Raw genomic sequence first — 14,764 nt, 5'->3', positions numbered from 1 at the left:
CCCAATTATTTTAATTTTGTGTGTTCTCATGCAGGCAATATGTTTATAGAGTTTTACAAGGTCACAATCTCCAAGTATCAATTACAGCAAATATTTTCTGTATTTCTGCAGTCTCCACAATTACTTTAGTTGATAAACTCATAATGTGTAAGAAATACTATGTTAGGATGAATTAGCAAAATGTGTTTAGCTCCAGAACCAAAAGACTTCTGGTTGCTTGGAGGGTGGTTTTGTCTCGCTGGAGGAATTTTGCCCTCGGAGCTGTCATCCAGACAGAACAGATGTCACCCAGATTGGGCCAGGATACAGGTGTGAATCGGAGGAAACAGGCCAGACTTGCTAGGCAGGCGGTTGGTGAACAACAGAGATACACACAGGCAGGAAGTACCCGTTTGCAGCGTCGTGGAGCTTGGGGTTCCCATGGAACCTCTATGTGGTCCTGCCTGCCCTTCAGGGTCCTTGGCTGACGAGAGGAGAGGAGAGAACCAGCCTTTCGTTACTTATGATCTCAGTAGAGCTTCCCAGCTCTCTTGTAGAGAAGCGCTGTCATGCCTATTTTGCAGATGAGAAAGTGGGCTCTGAGAGAGTGGTCTGTCCCAGATCTAGTCGCTATAAGTCAGAAAGCCAAAATCTTGCTTAGTTCAGTCTGTCTCCAAAGTTCAGTTTGTCTCCAAAGCTCATGAACTTTCTGCCAGAACATGCTGCCTTAAGTGGTGGAAACTGTAGAGATCTTCGCTTTAAAAAGTATACCTGTGGCAGATTCATTTTGATATTTGGCAAAACTAATACAATTATGTAAAGTTTAAAAATAAAATTAAAAAAAAGTTATAGTGAAGAAAACAAAATAAAAAGTAAAAAAAGAAAAATAAAATAATAAAAAGTTATCGTGAAGAGACTTGACAGTTCTAAGCCATGACCTTTGTGTCATGTAGGGGACGAGGAGCTGTCAGGTGCTTCCCAAAATAAGCGCTCGGTCATCCAAGGTAGCTCTTGGAAGAAGCAGGGCTGGCAGTAGGTGCAAGTCAGATCCTGGCTCCACGACTGGGCGACTTCACTTTCACTTTTCACTTTCATGCATTGGAGAAGGAAATGGTAACCCACTCCACCCTTGCCTAGAGAATCCCAGGGACAGGGGAGTCTGGTGGGCTGCCGTCTGTGGGGTCGCACAGAGTCAGACATGACTGAAGCGACTTAGCAGCAGCAGCAGACCTTAGATGGGGCATATCTGTTGGGGTCACTACAGAGCCACCTCTGACCAGCACAGGCCGTCATCTGGGGGTCACATGCCCTGTCTCCTCAGCTCCAGGCAGGGCAGCAACTGGCACAAACCTCACTCATATTTTTAAACAGCCCTAGGGAAAGATTCCACTGTGCAAGTTGAGAGTTTACTTTTATCTTTCCGTCCATCTGCTAGACAGAGAGTTGCCGTGATGGGGAAGCTCACACAGCCGTAAGCAGCAAGCAGGGCTGGGAGACCTGTCTGGTCACTTGTTACTAGTACAGCGGGTTGTATCTGAGGGCGGAGGACTTGCCATCCTGCAGCTGGCAAGCCGAGAGTGCTCATGAGCTCCCAGTTAAGCCGTTGTGTTTGGTTTCCCGGTGAGCCCTCTGGAAGTGAGGACCGGCATTAGGATCTCCCCCCACCCCCGTCAGGCGACATAGCATCAGTGGGATAGTGACCTGAGGCAAGGAGTGCTCCTCTGCCTTTAAAAAACAAATATCTGGAAAAAAAAAAAAAAAAAACACCTGTCAGGCACCAGACATTTCAGGGTGGACAGCAGAAAAGTTGAAGCTATCGAAGATAAATAACATCAGGCATCCGAAGAGGAGATCTGTAAGGAGGAGATCTACCTCCTTGTAGCCTGAGAGGTAAAGTCTCCATCTGGGTCCCAGGTCTCGCCCGAATCCAGATACCCCTGCCAAGGATGAGACTATTATCTTTAAAAGGACAACATAAACGCAGTTTCCATAACTACACATCACAGCGTGTAGCATTAAAAAGCAAATTACGACATTAAGATGAACATAGTTTCCCAGTGGGTTTCAGTTAGCTTCTGTGTTGTGGAACGTTCACATTTGGTGACACCCTGGGGCACGGGTTGGAGAAATAGAGCAGAGCCGTTTCGGGAGACAGACCTAAGGTAGAATCCTGGCTCTCCCATTGGTCAGCTGGGTGACCTTGGGCACAGACCTAAGGTAGAATCCTGGCTCTCCCATTGGTCAGCTGGGTGGCCTTGGGCATGCTGTTTAACCTTGTCCACTTTGTGTCTCATCTGTAAAAGGAAAGGTCAAAGAGCCACCTCATGTGTTGCCGCAAAGACAAAAGAAGTCACGCGTGGGAAGTGCTCGGCATGGTGCCTGGCACCCGAGTGACATCATCACGGCCAGTGGTGTTGGCTGATGGTGTGCCCAGCACTTCTCAGAGCTTTCCTCGGATGACACTCAGGCCTCACAACAGGGATCCAAGGCGGGCACAGCTCTCATTTCCTTTGTCCAGGTGAGGAAAGTGAGGCCTGGTGAGATTAAGCTGCTTGCCCCACATCGCAAGCCAGAAGTGGGGCAGCTGGATTTGGAAGCTGGACAGTGGGCCTCCAGTGCCTGTGCTCCAAAGCCATCCGCTACCTCCTTTATAAAGTAAGCAGGGCATTGAAAAGCACTTGCACAATTGGGCTTGCCTGAGCTCTTGCACCGCTACTGCCACCACCTGGAAGCCTTACCAGGTGAGCTTTCCAGAGCATGAGAGATGTGTGTCCAAGTCATACTTGTCCCCTCAGCCAAAGTCAGCTGATAGGCAAGTGGCCCCAACCCTAACCCAGCCAAGCCCAGTCCAGATTGCAAACCCAGAGACCCTTAAGGTAAATAAATGCTTATTACTTTAAGCCACCAAGTTTTGGGGCGATTTGTGATGCAGCATTATTATCACTGTTGGAAACTGACACAGATGGTAATTGGGCTTCCCATATAGATGTGCTTACAGAGAAGAAAAATCACTGACTGGCCAGTGTGAGTGAGTATCCTGTCTCCTGGGCCGGTGACTGCCTCACTTTAGCACTTTTTAAAAGGCAGCTGCTTAGTATATCAGACTCATAAGCGTAGTGTCCGTCTCATACTAACACATGTAACTCCTCCTCAACCATCTGAACAGGCAGCATGTCCTGAGTGCTCGCACACTGGGCTAACACAGAACCTGCATTGATTCATGCAGTCCCTGTAACAGCCCTATGAAGTAGGCTGTCCTGTTGGCTTCATTTTGCCAATGAAGATACAGGCCCAGAGGAGTGGAGTTACTCGCCTGTGGTGACGTTGGCTCAGCACTTGAGCAGAAGCAATCAAAGAAACTGAGGTAGGACCCTTGACAAGTAGGAGTTCTATGTTCTGCAGTAGCAAAACGTGGGTAACGCTACTGCCTGCTTTGACTGGGGAGGAAGCCCATGTGTTTATCAGGCTGACAGCCCACAAGGAAGAGGCTGGAAGGCAGAAAACCAGTCACCCCTGTTGGTTACTATTGGCTGCAATTGGTGAGGATTTATAAGGAAGACATGAGCTCAGCAAAGAATTACCTGGTGTCTGAAATTCACCAGGTATGAAAGGAAATAGAACCCAGAAATCTTGGGCCTTCCAGGGTTAGAAATCTATACTCTAAATAGACAAAGATAAGATATAGGCAAAGCTTTGGGCAACAAAGCCCCAGTAAAACTTTCCCTTGGATGAAGTGTCTCAGGAAGGATCAGATTAGAAGTGTGCCTCTTACTTGTGTATGTTGGTCACTCAGTCGTGTCCGACTCTTTGCGACCCCATGGACTGTAGCCCGCCAGGCTCCCTTTCCATGGGATTCTCCAGGCAAGAATACTGGAGTGGGTTGCCATACCCTTCTCCAGGGGATCTTCCTGACCCAGGGGTCAGAGCCTGGGTCTCCTGCAATGGAAGCAGATTCTTTACCACCTGAGCCACCAGGGAAGCCTCCTACTTAATTGTTCCAAATAGCTTCAGTATGTTGAGGAGAAAGGGAGAAGCATGGAGGGGAACCAGCAAAACAAGTTAGGCTCCAGAATTAGGTCTAGGAAAAGACAGGGTGTGTGTGACTACTGGTACATGAAACCTTTTCCTTTCCTTCTTTTCAGAAGTCAGCTTCTCTCAAGAGATGACTACACTCATCTCCACTTCCTTGTCTCCCATCCTTTCCTTGTCTTCACCTCTCTAGCTTCCCACCTCATTTCAGAGATGACGAAAGCATCTCTCACCAAGGTCACGAGGACCTCCAAGTTGCTAAATCCAATGATCATTATTCAAAGCTTTACTGTCCCCTCTGACCAATGATAGAAAGCTCCCTTGATTTTATGATTCAACACTTCATTGAGTTTCCTTCTGCCTTTCCAGTCACACCTCTACCTATTTGGAGACACATTGGCGCCCCCCACTCCCCTGCAGTCATTAAATTTGAAGTCCTCCCTGATGCTTCCCTAAGAGTCGTCCTTTTTTCTCTCGGTGCTCCCTCTTGTGATCTCACCCACACCAGGGTATCCATTAGCACCCTGCTGTTGTTACCATTGAGCCACCAGGGAAACTCCCCATTACTGCGGAATGTGGACAATTCTCAAATCTGGGTTCAAACCATACTTTCCTTTGAGCTCCAGCCTGCACATCTAACTGCCAGCTTGGCTCCTCCAGTGTATCTCAAAGGTCCTGCAAACTCAGCATGTCCAAAAGGGAACGAGGCTATTCCCCCTACCTCACCCACCCCCCAAAACCTCCCTAGTCTTCCTCTAGTCTCTCAGTGAAGGGCATCAGCCTCTATCCAGTTGTTCAAGCTAGGAATTGTGCTGAGCCCCTCCCTTTCCATCCATTACATCCCAAGGCTGGTGGACTTTCCTCCAAAATAGCTCTTGCAAACATCCACTTTCTGTCTGTCTCCAGCATCATCACCATGGTCAACTTGCATTCTTCAGCTGCACAATGGCTATGGCCATCTGAACCCCCTTCAGATCTGTTCTCTACCTGCAGCCCTGAAATCAGTGACTTGCAATGCACTGTACCAGCCATGGCTTCCCCCTCCTGAAAACCCTGCAATTGCTCTTAAATAAAAATGAAAATCCTGGGACTTTCCTGGTGGCTCAGCGGTAAAGAATCCACCTGCCAATGCAGGAGATGTGAGTTTGATCCCTAATCTAGGAGGATCCCACATGCCTTGGAGCAACCAAGCTGGTACACTAAAGCCCTAAAGCCCGGGAGCTGCAGCTACTGAAGCCCATGCACCCTAGAGCCCATGCTCTGCAACAAGAGAAGCTATCGCAATCAAAAGCGTGCACACCACAGCTAGAGAGTAGCCCCTGCTCTCTGCCATTAGAGAAAAGCCCATGCAGCGACGGAGACCCAGCACAGCCAAAAATGATGAAGTTGGGGGGAAAAAAGGCCCATATTAAAAAATAAATAGATAAAATACAAGGTATTCAAACCTTCTAGGAAAAAAAAATTGGGGGGACTTCCCTGGTGGTCCAGTAGTTGGGAATCCACCTGCCAAGGCAGGGGACATGGGTTCAATCCCTGGTCTGGGAAGATCCCATATACCACAGGGCAACTAAGCCCGTGCACCACAACTACTGAGCCCATAGGCTGCGGCTACTGAAGCCCAACTACCCTGGAGCCCACGATCTGCATACGAGAGAAGCCACTGCAGTGAGAAGCCCATGCACTGCAACTAGAGAGCAGCCCCCACTTGCCATAACTAGAGAAAGCCCACACACAGCAAAGATCTAATGCAGCCAAAAAGAAATTTAAAAATTTTTAAAGAAAGTGTTTAACATGACCTGTACGGGTCCTGTATGGGATGCCCACAATCTTAAACCTCGTCTTGGCGCAGCCACCAGTTTCTTTGCTCTGGCCCTTCCAAGGCTCCTTCAGCCTCTCATCCTCTCCATGACCATTCCCGCCACAGGGCCTTGGCACATGTGCTTCCTTCTGCCCGGAGTTCTCTTTCCTCCCTTTCCCTCTTCACTCCTGTCCTCTTTCAGATCTCTGCTCAGGTGCATTTCCTCAGAGAAGCCCTCCCTGACCCATCCATTTAAAATCCATCATTCTTTGATTAATGACTGTCTCCCCACTGGAGAAAGGTCCGTGTAGTTAAAGCTAGGATTTTCCTAGTAGTCTTGTACAGACGTAAGAGTTGGACCATGAAGAAGGGGGAGTGCCTTCTTACTCCTCGCTCAGTGTGGTGGACGTTCTTACACTCTCTGCCCACCGCTCATCCCCACCAAGCATGTATGCCCCCGGCCTTGGTTGTATCCTTCAGACTGTTTTTCCAGGTAGCACTGTTCTCCACCCTTCCCAGATGCAGGCAGTGGAGTGGCGCTTACTGTGGTCTCCCAAGCCAGGTTTTCCCTGGGTCATCTCACAACAAGCCTCCCTTCAGAGGAGATTGTGTCATCCTGCTTCTATCTGAGGAAACAAACTCAGAGAGGCTTGCCCACAGCCACAGAGCTGGGAAGCAGCAAAACAGGATTTAAGTTGAGGTCTCCCCAGAACTTGGGTATCTGACAACACCCCTTTGTCCCAGACTTACCTTGTTCACTCATTGTCATCATGAGCTCTGCCATCTATGCTGATGTACCATCTATACCAATATCTACTTACTTATTTCTCTTGAGTTCCTTTTTATTTAAACAAATTAATTTTAAAAGGAAATGACATCATCACCATAAGTAGAAAAAAATCACATCAATAGTGTCACTTGCCAAAATTAAAAAGGTAACTATAAAAAAAGAGAGATGTTACTGAATTTTTCTAACAATTATTTTTTAAAAATTTCAAACATACAGCAATGTCCAAAGTGTTTTAGAGCACATCCCTGGTGGTCCAGTGGCGAAGACTCTATGCTTCTACTTTAGGGGGCATGGGTTCAATCCCTAGTCAGGGAACTAGATCCCACGTGCTGCAACTAAAAAGATCTTGCATGCTACAACTAAGACCTGGCACAGCCAAATAAATATTTTTAAAAATCCATCCAGTTTTTGATGCATTTCAAAGAAAATTATAGACATCAAAACATTTCCCTTAAATACTTCAGAATGCATATTATTAACTAGACTTTGATACTTTGTATTTAAATTTTTTCTTTTGCTATAAAATGTACATACAATGAAATGCACAAATCTTAATTGTATGTTTGCTGAGTTTTGACAAATGCTTATACCAACCTCCCATCAAGATATAGAAATTACCATCACCCCAGAAATTTCCTGCATGCTCCATCCCAGTCAGTCCCCACAACACACCTCCCCACAGCCCAGGCAACCATATCTCTGATTTTTCCCTCTGCCATAGATTAGTTCTGTCTGCTGTAGAATTTCATATAGATGGAATCACACAGTATGGACTCTTTTGCATGTGCCTGCTTTCATTCAGCACAAAGTTTTTGAGGTTCATCCGTGTCATCACATACATCAGTATTTGTCCCTGTTTATTATTGGCCATTTGTATTCCATCATCTGACTCAACCACAGTCTGTTTGTGGGTCAGGAAGATCCCTGAGTAGGAAATGGCAACTTACTGCAGTATTCTTGCCTGGAGAATCCCATGGACAGAGGAGCCTGGTGGGCTACAGTCCGTGGGGTTGCAGAGTTGGTCGTGACTGAGCACGCACGCATGCCCACAAACACCCAAGCTGTTTCTAGTTTGGGGCTATTATGAATGAAGATATACACAAGTCCTTCTCTGAACACATGTTCTTATTTCTCTTGGTGAACATCTAGAAATAGAATTGCCAGGTCATAGGAAGGTGTATAACCAGTTTCAAAGTGACTGCCAGGACTTTTTCCAAAGTAGATGTACTATTTTACACTCCCACCAAAAATGTGTGAGACATGCAGCTGTCCCAGAGGCTTGCCAGCATTTTGTGTTGTCTGTGCCTTAAATTCTAGCCATCCTGGTAGGTATGTCCTGTTGCCTCACTGTGGTTTTAATTTGCATTTCCTTGATAATGAATGATGTTGAATATTTTTTTTCACGTGCTTATTGGCCACATTCATCTATCTTCTTTTGCGGAGTATCTGTTCAATGGTTTAGCTCATTTTTAAATTTCGTTGTCATTTTATTATTGAATTGTAGGAGTTCTTTGTATGTGCTGCATACCAGTCCTTAGCCAGATATTTGTTTGCAAATCTTTTTACCCAAGTCTGTGGCTCGTCTGTTCATTTTCTTAAGAGAGACTTTTGAAGAGTTGAAGTTTTAAACTTTGATGAAGTCCAATTTATCAGCTTTTTCTTTTATGGTTATTGTTTTCTGTGGCTTGTTTAAGAAGTCTTTGCTTGTCACTAAGTCACGAACATATCTTTATATCTCAAATGAATTTTTAGGTGTGGTTGAGGTAAAGTTTCAGGTTCTTTTTCTTCCAGTTGTTCCAACATCATTTATTAAAAAGACTTCCCATTGATTGCTTTGGCATCTTCATCAAAAATCACATCTGTGACTGTAAAAACAAAAAGCAGCAACAGTTTTATTAAATTTTAATGTTGTAAACAAAATGTTTAAATGAAAAGTAAGTGCAAATAAAAGTAGTCTAAGTGAGTTACAAAAGTTCATATGTAAAAATAAGTTCCTCACTAAGAAAAATGGAACTGGTTAGGACTCATCTGCCCTCCAAGGATACTTAGTTTAATACCATTAGATCTGGAATGAAGGTGAGAGATTTCCCTAGTGGTCTAGTGATTAAGAATCCACACTGCCATTGCAGGAGGCGTAGGTTCGATCCCTGGTCAGGGGAACTTAGGTCCTGAATGCCACGTGGTGTGGCCAAAATAAATAAATAAAATGGAGGTGGAATTCTCCATTAAATCAGTTTTCTTTTTAAGCCGTGATATTATCCAGTGCTGAGAATGCCAACAGCCATATGTGTGTAGGTGGAGAGACTGAAAGAATTCAGCTGGCTTCTCCAACACACTTTTCTATTGGTTTGTTCCATAAAAAAATGGTTTTCAACATTCAAGAGTAATGTTTGCCATGGGATCCCCCCACCTACACTGTGCATTGGCCACGTGGCAAGAGAAACGAGCTGACATGTGGTTGGTGTCCTGGTCAGCGTCAGGAAGACAGACCACACTTCTTTTAGCTTTGTCCTGAGACTAATAACAGATGTGCTTACCATGAGAAGCAAGTTTCTAATTTAGCTAATTTATTTCTCATTAAGAAAGGGAGAGGCACTCTGGCCATCCCACTGTAACTGGGAAATGGTGCAGAAGAGTCATGCCACTGGCCAGGGAGCTGGTGAGTGGGAAGGTGGGACAGAAGCCGGCAGCCTGGTTCCAGCTGCCCTCCGCACCTGCTGCAGTGTTGCCTGTTCCTAGTGAATATGAAAGTCTTAGTTGCTAAGTCGTGTCCGACTCTTTGTGACCCCATGGACTGCAGCACACCAGGCTTCCCTGTCCATGGAATTCTCCAGGCAAGAACAATGGAAGTGGGTAGGCATTGCCTTCTCCAAGGAACCTTCCTGACCCAGGGATCAAACCCAGGTCTCATGCATTGCAGGCAGATTCTTTACCATCTGAGCCATCAAGGAAGCACAAAGAAAGGGCTTTCTTTGGTGGGTCACTTATGTGTGCTATTCCCACGACTCAGCCACTTAAGGATATAAGCTCTTAAAAACCTGTCTGAGGACTTCCTAGGTGGTCCGATTGGCTAAGACTCCATGTTCCTAATGCAGGGGGCCCAGGGATCGATCCCTGGTCAGAGAACTAGATCCCACGTGTCCTGTGCTGTGCTGCTCTGAGTCATTCACTTGTGTCCGACTCTTTGTGACCCCATGGACTGTAGCCTGTCAGGCTCCTCTGTCCATGGGGATTCTCCAGGCAAGAATCCTAGAGTGGGTTGCCTTGCCTTCCTCAGATCCCACATGCTGCAATTAAAATATCACAAAGGCTGCAACTAAGACCTGGCACAGTCAAATAAATAAATAAATACTTAACAAAACTGTTTGTCTACACCCCCAGTAAAACCTCAGGGAGGCTGCTTGCTTTGGGAACCTTCTGCTCTTTGGGGCTCACTGCCTGTATCCTCCTACTCACTGCCTCTGGAGGCCTCTGCCAGGGGCCCAGCGGCCCAGCGCTCTCATCTCTTCCTCGCTCTCATCTCTTCCTCTCCGTGTCACTGCATTCCACTCCCCCCACGCAGCGAGCCCCACCCTGAGTTATCTGCTTTGCTTTCCAGTTGTGGTAACACACGAGATCCCACTTAATAAAATGGCCTTCATCTACGAAAACAAGCCCTCTGATTCAGCTTGAGAGTGATTTCCTTGAGGCATTTCCTCCAAGAACCATCAGAGAGCTATAATCAGGGAACAGACTTACTCAGATCCCTGCACGGAGCCAGGGGAAAGGCTTTCCAGGCAGAGCGAGTGCGAGAGTGCAGGGCCTGTTTGCAGACTCTTGATGGGGTTTCCCTTGTGAGGCTGGAGCAGGGGGCACATGGTGGGAGGGGTTAGAGATGACATTTGGAAGGGAGGATAGACGATTTTATATGTCATGATCAAACTTGTGTGCTTATTTCTGGAATAAAATGACACAATAATGTTTAAAAATTATAATGCTTGGGAATTCCCTGGTGGTCCAGTGGTTAGGACTCAGTGCTTTCACTGCTGTGGCCCCAGGTTCAGTCTCTGCTTAGGGTACTAAGGTCTTGTAAGCCGTGTGGTGCAGCCAAAAAAATTATAAGTTAAGGTGGATTAGCTTGCAGCCTTTGCAGTCAGCCAGTCCTGGGGTAAGTGCATGAGTGTGTGTGTGTGTGTGTGTGTGTGTGTGTAGAACTTGCCACCTGCCAGGCAGTGTTCTAAGCAAGTGTATTACATGGATTCAACTGGGATTTGAACCCAACCAGGTCAGCCTCCAATACTCTTGCTCATTCTGCTACCCTCCATGGTCCCCGGGAGCATGGAGAGATTGTTTATGCGTAACCCTCCCCTCCTACAAGTTCCATAGGGGAAGGAACCCTATATCACACCCCACTGTAGCCCCTGTTTTTAACACAATGCCTGGCACATCACTGGTGCTCATTAACACTCATCGAATGACTAATGGACTGATCAGATAAATGAAGGTGAAGGCTCTTCGTGGAGCTCTCTCTACTGGGTGCAAGACCATTCAGGAGTGTGGCCGATGGAGCCCGTTCATGAGACCCAACAAGTTAATGGAGAATGTTTGAATGTTTTATGAGGGTCCCTTAAATATTGGTTTATGTAATTGGCTGCTCCAGGTCTTAGTTGTGGCATGCAGAATCTAGTTCCCCGACCAGGGATCAAACCAGGGCCCAGGGCCCAGTGGTAAAGAATCTGCCTGCCAATGCAGGAGTCGTAAGAGTCATGGGTTCAATCCCTGGATTGGGAAGATTCCCTGGAGTAGGAAATGGCAACCTGCTCCAGTATTCTTGCCTGGAAAATTCCATGGACAGAGGAGCCTGGTGGGCTACAGTCCATGGGGTTGAAGAGAGTCAGACAGAACTGAGCGACTGAACACACACAGAGACAATCCCAGGCATGCTACAGCTATGATTTTCCTAATAGAAAGGTACTTGCCGGGTTAGGCTAGACAATGATAAGCAATAAAAGCCCCACATCTCAGTGGCTTCATAAAGCAAGGTTTACTCCTCACTTGTATCAAGTCCAGTGTGAACTGGGCATCTCTTCAGCACAGCTCCTTTGTGTGGTGACCCAGCCATCCAGGCTCTGTCATCTCAGTGTGTGGTCTCCACTGCTGCCACTGAAGAAGTCGGGAGAGTGGGAAAGACTCTCATCCTCTCAACCCTCACGGCCCAGGGGCTGCAGATTGTCACGTGGCCCTGCTGTCTGCAAAGAGCCTGGAAAGGGTCGTTCTCCTAGGGAGCTGGGAGGAGAACCAGATCTGGCTGAGCCCTAGAAGTCTATCCCAGTCCATCCTTCTGATCTCCAAATACTGCATTTGATGCACTCTTCTTCCTACACACAACACACACGAACCCCCTTTCCAAGAGACAAAATCCAATCCCTGCCTCTAGCCCAGGGTCTCTTGGATGCCCTGAGGTCTCCTTATGGGCCTAGATGTGGCCCCTCTTGATCCAGAGATACACGAATTTAAAAGACAATTTCCCTGCTCCCCCTGCACGCTCAGAATGCAAACACAGAGCAGTGGCAGGGTAGCCCCAGGAAAGATGCCGCTGGGGAGAGGAGACCTCCCTGGCGGTGCAGTGGCTATGATTCTGCGCTCCCAGTGCAGGGGGCCAGGGTTGGCCTGGTCAGGGAACTAGATCCTGGATGCCACAACTAAATATCCCTCATGCCACAAGGAACTAAAGTATTTTTTAAAAGATGCAGGAGGGAGATGGGAGGGAGGTTCAAGAAGGAGGGGACATGGGTGTACCTATGACTGATTCTTGTTGATATATGACAGAAAACCACAAACTTCTGTAAAGCAATTGTCCTTCAATTAAAAATGTAATAAAGAAATAAAATGATTTAAAAAATGATGCTGTTGGGAAGAGGAGGATGGGAGGCGCCAGTAGCCATGGTTTGGAAGCCTGCTGGGCAGACACAATGTGGGTCCCTCCTCTGAGGCAGAGGAGACCCTGCGACTGTTCTCCTACAAGCAACCCCCTTCACCAGCTCTCTAGGGCCCTTGGCTTGCTCACTGGAGCCTCTTTCTTTCCTATTATCCTCCCTGATTGCATCTGAAGCAGGGGTTTTGGGCTCTATCCTCTTTGAGAATTGCAGGAATTTCTCATCTACTTCCTGCCCATAAAATTCAAATAAAATATTAAATTTTATTGTTTCTCCTTTTCTAGCTTTATTGAGGTGTAATTGACATAGACCATGGGTAAGTTTAAAGTGTACAACATCGTGATTTGATATGCATATATTGCAAAATGACTACCACCGTAAGGTGAGTTAATATATTATCTGTCATCTTACATCATTACCTTTTATGTGTATATGGTGAAAAGTTTTAAGATCTACTTTCTTGTTGTTCAGTCGCTAAGTAGTGTCTGACTCTGTGACCCCAAGGGTTACAGCACGCCAGGCTTCCCTGTCCTTCACTATCTCCTGGAGCTTGCGCAAACTCACGTCCACTGAGTTGGTGATGCCATCCAACCATCTTCTCTTGCCCTCAGTCTTTCCCAGCATCAGGGTCTTTTCCATTGAGTTGGCTCTTCACATCAAGTGGCCAAGGTATTGGAGCTTCAGCTTCAGCATCAGTCCTTCCATGAATATTTAGAGTTGATTTCCTTTAGGATTGGTTGGTTAGATCTTCTTGCAGTCCAAGGGTCTCTCAAGAGTCTTCTCCAGCACCACTATTGAAAGCATCAATTAGTACTTTTAAGTGCACAATATTAGCTCAGTTAACTGTAGTCATCATGCTGTACGTTATATCCCCAGAAGTTATTCATCTTATGATCAGAATTTTGTACCCCTGGAGCACCTTCACTCATTCCCCTCTTCCCCATCTCTGCCTCTGGCAACCACCAATTTACTTATAGAAATATAAGTTTGTCTGTCTTAGACTGCATATGTAACTGAGATCATGCAGTATGCCTTTCTCTGTCTGAGAAATTGTTTTGCTTAGCATAATGTCCTCAGGCTTCCTTGGTGGTAAAAAACCCACTTGCCAATGCAAGAGACATGGGTTTGATCTTCGGGTCAGGAAGATCCCCTGAAGAAGGAAATGGCAATCCACTCCAGTATTCTTGCCTGGGAAATCCAATGGACAGAGGATCCTGGCAGTCCAGGGGTCACAAAGAGTCTGACACAACTTAGGGACTAAACAACCATGCCCTCAAGGTCCATCCATGTTGTTGCAAATGGCAGGACTTCCTTCTTTTTATGGTTGAATAATATTCCACTATAGATACACAGTTAGGAACTCTTATACATCCTATTGATTCTGTTTCTCTGAAAAACAGCAAGACACTGAGGACAGGGGTTGAGAGGAAGCCCTCTGGATGCACAGAGGGCATCTGATTTTCGGAGACTTGACTCTGAAAGAGTGTGGAGAGTCAAATCTCTGAAAAACCTTTTGCTTATGCTGTAGCAGCAAACAGCATCCCAGCCCTGAGGGGCTGGAAGTGCCACGGTTTCTCTATCACGTCTCTGTCTGCTGAGCGAAGAGCCGCTCTCAGGGACAGCCTGCCTCCAGACAGTGACTCAGTGATCCAGGCTGCTTCCATCCTGTGGTTCTTCCATCCTGACATTCCTCTCTCCAAGCACAGAGAATAGAAAACCCACCACCACTGACTGTCTCAGACTGGGAATGGCACGCCTCAACTCCTTGTGTAGCACATTGGCCAGAACTGGCCACATGGCCCTAACTGCAAGAGAGGCTGGGAAAAGTAAAAGACTCATAAGCACTCACTGAGTGCCTTCTGTACACCCAGCTATGCGCTAAGCACTTAAATATCGTCTTTTCAGAATCCTCAGGTATGAATTCTACCATGACCTCATCAGGCAGCTAAAGAAACAGGCTTGGATGAGCTGAGTCCCAGAGCACAGGTCCCAGAAAATCAGGTGTGTGGAGAGTCAAAACCAGGTCTCTGTGCATCCAGAGGGCTTCCTCTCGCCCCCTGTCCTCGGTGTCTTGCTGTTCACTGGCAAGAATCTCTCTGTCCCGCTGGAAAACTGGGGCTGGGTTCTTATTTTCTGCTCCATCTCATTTCATCCTCCTCAGGAGTCATGAATTTTTAAACCCTGTGCAAGATCAGCCAGTTCCCCCAGAGGAGACAGCAAAAGAACAGAACAGGCAGAAACAGAACAGCCATC

This window comes from Bos indicus x Bos taurus, chromosome 29 (genome assembly GCF_003369695.1).
Source record: "Bos indicus x Bos taurus breed Angus x Brahman F1 hybrid chromosome 29, Bos_hybrid_MaternalHap_v2.0, whole genome shotgun sequence".
In the NCBI taxonomy this organism is placed as follows: domain Eukaryota; kingdom Metazoa; phylum Chordata; class Mammalia; order Artiodactyla; family Bovidae; genus Bos; species Bos indicus x Bos taurus.
This window is presented reverse-complemented; position numbering follows the sequence as displayed.